At 45.2% G+C, this 5,284-nt stretch overlaps 1 pseudogene; it reads left to right on the top strand.

Annotated features, from left to right (window-relative positions):
• Positions 1-5,183: 5,183 nt before the first annotated feature.
• On the top strand, positions 5,184-5,284 carry LOC114706851 (annotated as a pseudogene).

The raw sequence follows: 5,284 nt of genomic DNA on the forward strand, positions 1-5,284 counted from the left end.
GCCCGCGCGCTGGCCCCGCCCCCCTCCGAGCCCAGGTCTCGCGAGAGCGTTGCTCTTTTTAGCCCGCTCTGGAGCCTGGTCGGCCCCGGGGGCTGAGCCCTGCGCTGCAGACTGCGGGTCACCGAGGCCCTCTCTGCATGCTGCGCTGGCGGCCCAGCCCCAAGTTAGCAAGTGCCAAGCTTAGAGCGGGTCGGAGTAAGTAGTTCGGCGGAAGTTCTCAGGGTTGGTGCCGCACCCGACGGATGCTGGCGGGATCGCGAGCCCGTAGGGAGGCCCAGCCCGAGCCGAGGACGCCTCACCCTTTATCCTCGGGCTTTTTGCCACTGCCCCTCATCTGTGTCCTAGCTGGGACGCACGTCAGGTTCAAGAAATAACACGCGACATCAGCTCACCGGAAAGCAGGCGTCCCGATGCTTCTGCTACGTTTGGGACAGCTGGAAGCTGCTAGTCTGCATTGGAGTCTGTGCAGGGCGAACTGGGGGTGGGCCATGTTACACAGCGGCGTGTCCGGGGCAGGGCCCACCCGACAGCCTCCCAGCTCCTTGGCAGGCTCTCGCCCTGCACTCCTACGCCTTGCTAACTGCGATAGTAGTTGATTTCTTCATCTCACGGCTGGTGGGGGTGACAGAATAACTCATCCTCGTGAGGCCCAAGTGAGCCAACTGGAAATACCTAGGCCACGGCTGCATACTGGTTTTCCAAACTGGAAGAAAAATACCGTGATTCTTTTAAGCTGAAAGGTCTCTAGATACTTGGGAGGGAAATGGAGTTCTTGTTTTGCTTCATTACAGTTGCACACTCATTGAACAATTTAAGTACATACTGAACCAATAGAAACGGTAGTCGTGTTATCTTCAGTAATTTGCAAAAAAAAAAAAAGCTACCAATTATTTGGAGAACTATTTTTGAGATAGGGTGTCACTGTTGTGAGAAAAGTTGGTCCTCGTTAAATAAGTGAGAATGTTCAAAAAAAAAAAAAAAAGTGAGAATGATGGAGACCCAGCGAGCATAAGGAATGAGACATTATTTTTCAATTCTTCAAGAAAGGTGGGCGTCACCCTGACACAAAAGGCAAAATAGTTGAAGTGCAGATTTGACATAAAACTTTTTTGTTTCGGGTTCTTGTTTTAATTCCCTTGTTGTGTGTCTCTCCACCCTTTACTTTTCATTGGCTGAATTCTTTAGGGACATAAAAATCTTCCTAAATTTTAATATTCCCTTTCCCCAAATCCCTCACTCTTTTGGTTCAAGACACAAAACATTCAGCCAGGCAGTGGTGGCGCACGCCTTTAATCCCAGTACTCGGGAGGCAGAGGCAGGTGAATCTCTCAGAGTTCAAGGCCAGCCTGGACTACAGAGTTCCAGGATAGGCCTCAAAGCCACACAGAGAAACCCTGTCTCAAAAAACAAAAAAACAACAAAAAAAGACACAAAACATCCAGTGAATGTCTTGTGGCCCAAGATTCCTTCTTCTGATTTCTGAGCCCAGTTGGGTAGTTGACTGACTGTAACTTTGCAGCCCTTGGATCAACTGAGCCTAGACAGGACAGGCAGCCAGCTGCCAGCTAGGGAATATAGGGACCTAGTGCTTACCCATGATTCTGTAACAAGCTTTATCTGGCAATGGACCAAATGACTTATTCCTTACATAGTATAGCTCAATCAAGCTGCCCTGAAACTTGCAATCCAGCCTCAGCTGCACTACAATTAAGCAGGTACCACAATGTCTGGTTCAAAAACTCTAAATTCTAAACAACTCTGAATACTTGCAGATATCATTTGAAAATTGTACAAGAGGAGCTGGAGAGAGCCTTAGCGATTTGAAGCACTGGCTGTGCCTGGCGGTGGTGGCATACGCCTTTAATCCCAGCACTCAAAGGGAAGCAGAGGCAGGCGGATCTCTGCGAGTTCGAGGCCAGCCTGGTCTACAAAGCGAGTTCCAGGACAGACTCCAAAGTTACCACGGACCTGTTTCAAAAAACAAAAATAGCCGGGCGGTGGTGGCGCAAACCTTTAATCCCAGGACTCAGGAGGAAGAGCCAGGCCGATCTCTATTAGTTTGAGGCCAGCCTGGTCTACAGAGCAAGATCCAGGCACCCAAAACTACACAGAGAACCCCTGTCTCAAAAAAACCAAATAAATATAAGCACTGGCTGTAGAGGACCCAATTCCTCAGTTCCCATCACCCACATGACAGCTCATAACCCTCTAACTCCAGTGCCAGAGGATCTGATATTCTCTTCTGGCCTCCAAAGGCACCATGCGTACATATGCACATACATACATTGAGTCAAAACACTCATATGCATAAAAAAATTCTAAAGGAAATTGATGTACAATAGTAGAAAAATGTACAAATTAAATATATTCTAGAGAGATGCACTATTACAAATACAGTATTATCCTGAAAAAGACATCCTTAGAAAAATACACTAAAATACTGAGTAATTGTTTGAGGGGTTTTTTGGTTTTTGTTTGTTTGAGACAGTGCCTCACCATGTAGCTGTGGCTGGCTGGCCTAGAACTGACTGAGACCAAGCTGGCCAGTAACTCAAAGAGCTGCCTGGCTATGCCTTGTTACCAGGTGTTCTGGTTTGTAGGGTTTAATCCATTAAAAGACATTTTAACAACCCAACAACAAGAAAACATTTATTTTGTGTGCTACAGTTTGAGTGTGGGGATCAGAGGGCAACTTTCAGAGCTGATTGTCCACTGCCATGTGAGTCAGGAAGCAAAGCTAGGTTGTCAGGCTTGGAGGCGTGTCTCTCTATCTGTTGAGCCATCTTACCGCCCCCAATCCAGGTCTTGAGCACGCTAAACATACCCTCTGTCATTGAGCTGCATCCAACTCCTGACATTTTATTTTTTCTTCTGTCCAATATCATTACTTTCTTTTTTTCTTCTGACCTTGCTTTCCATTCATCTTTGTTTTTGTTTGAAATTTTCTTTAGGTTCTGCAAACTGAAGCCCAGAAACTGAATCTACACCATGCTTGTTTTTTTTTTTGTTTTTTTTTTTTTGGTTTAGTTTAAAATAGGTTTCACTATGTAACCCTGGCTGGCCTGGAACTCACTCTGTGGACCAGGCTTCCCTCAAACTCATAGAGAGCCACCTGCCTTTGCTTCCCAGGTGCTGGGATTAAAGGTGATCAATACTATGCCCAACGGTTTTTGGATTTTGTCAGATGGGATCCAGGCTGGCCTTAAACTTGCTATGTAGCTGAAGATACCCTTCATCTTGCTCCATCTTTCAAGTGCTGAGATTACAGCTCAGCAGTACTGTGTTCTTAATCAAGTTTCTCTGGAATGCTTCCAGACTCACTCCACCTATCTACAGTTGCCTTGCCCTTTAACCAAGAGTTGTAAGTTATAAGACGCTGTCCTATATGACCTGCAAGAGTCTTTAGAGGAATGAACTTCCCCTACTTGAGTTTGCTTCTGTTTTAGCCTGCTAGTAAGATGTTTACTCTGTTGCAGTAGCAGACAATTTTTCATTCCACTATTCCCAAGAAGTCAGTTTTCAGTTTGTCCTCACTCCTTGATGTTAGTTACTTGAATTTTGGGGGTATTGAGGTATACATTTTTCTTCATTCTGCTAGGAGCTCAATGATAATTGTTCATTGAGAACCCGTGAACAAAAAAAAAACACAAAAAAAGCAAGCAAGCAAGCAAACAGCCAGTGCTGGTGGCAAATGTCTGTAGCATTGAGAAGCAGCAGCAGCATGAAGACCAGAAAGTCAAAGCCAGCCTTGGCCTCAGAGTGAGTCCACCAACCCAAGTGACATGGGAACTTGCCTCAAAAAAAAAAGAAATTACAATCCGTGTGGTGGTATCCTCCTCCCATCCCAGCTATTTGGGAGACTAAGACAAGATGAACAGAAATCCAAAGTGCTCTGGCATCCTACTGAGTTAAGGGCCAGCCTGAGCTAACAGGACCTTGTGTTGAAGGTGGGCAAAGTGGCTTAGTGTGAAAAGGTGCTCGTTGTGGAAGCCTAACAACTGAGGTCAATCCCCAGAACCAACGCAGAAAAGTGGGCCAATGACTCCACAGGTGTCCACAGTCACACACCAACATCAATATAATGAAATCCAGGTGGGGGGGGGCACGCCTTTAATCCCAGCACTCAGGAGGCAGAGGCAGGAGGATCTCTGTGAGTTCAAGGCCAGGCTGGTCTACAGAACGAGATCCAGGACAGCCAGGGTTACACAGAGAACCTTGTCTAGAAAACCAAAAAAGGAAAGAGAGAGAGAGATGGGGACAGCTGGGAGATGGTAGGGCACACCTTTACTCCCAGCACTTGAGGGGCAGAGACAAGCAGACCTCTGAGTTCAAGGCCAGCCTGGTCTACAGTGTGAGTTCCAAGACAACCAGGGGCTACACAGAGAAACCCTGTCTCAAAAAAAAAAAAAAAAAAAAAAAAAAAACAGCAAAAAAGAGAGAGACCCTGTTTCAAAATGGAAACAAAAGGGAAAGGCTAAAGCTTAGTGGTAGAGCATTTGTTTAGTACTGGTGAGGCCCTGGGTTCAATCCCCAGTACCACCAGAAAAAAAACTTACTTTACAAATTAGCCTAAATTAACTTGCTTATAGTTCAAAACTACATTGGTTTCTTTCCCCTCCACAAAATTGTAGGAGGTGAACATCTGCTTCCTATTACATGGTTTTATTTGTAATTCAAACTCCCAAAAAATTAACAGCAGCCTGGTGGTGGTGGTGTGGTGGTGTGGTGGTGGTGGTGGTGTGGTGTGGCGCACACCTTTAATCCCAGCACTCAGGAGGCAGAGGCAGGCAGATCTCTGAGTTCCAGGATAGCCAGAGAAACTGTGTCTCGAAAAACCAAAAGAAAAAAAAAATTGTTAAATGCCTTTTCAATGGTTGTGTTGTTCTGATTTTAATTCTACAGAGTAAACTAGGTCATGCATTCAATAACACCAACTCAATACATGCTATGTGGGTAGAAAGTGCTTTGAAGAATACAAAGATGAGTGAGACATGGTATTTGGTCTGAGTATGTCTAGTTTCTCGAGGGCAGGGAACACCCCTCACATACACAATACAGAGAAGGCACAGCACAAACAACAGTTGGTGGCTTATAGAAAACAATTTTAGCTATGGAATTAAGGACATTTGAAGTAAAAGGATCATTTAGGATAGTTTAAAAGTTCAACCAAAAGATTATCAATGGTGCTTGCTTCTGTAGCACTTAATGATAAAATTGAACAGAGATGATTAGTATGACCCTGCACAAAGACGACATGCAAACTTGTGAAGTGTTTCATATTTTT

Source organism: Peromyscus leucopus, chromosome 3, assembly GCF_004664715.2.
Source record: "Peromyscus leucopus breed LL Stock chromosome 3, UCI_PerLeu_2.1, whole genome shotgun sequence".
Taxonomy (NCBI): Eukaryota; Metazoa; Chordata; class Mammalia; order Rodentia; family Cricetidae; genus Peromyscus; species Peromyscus leucopus.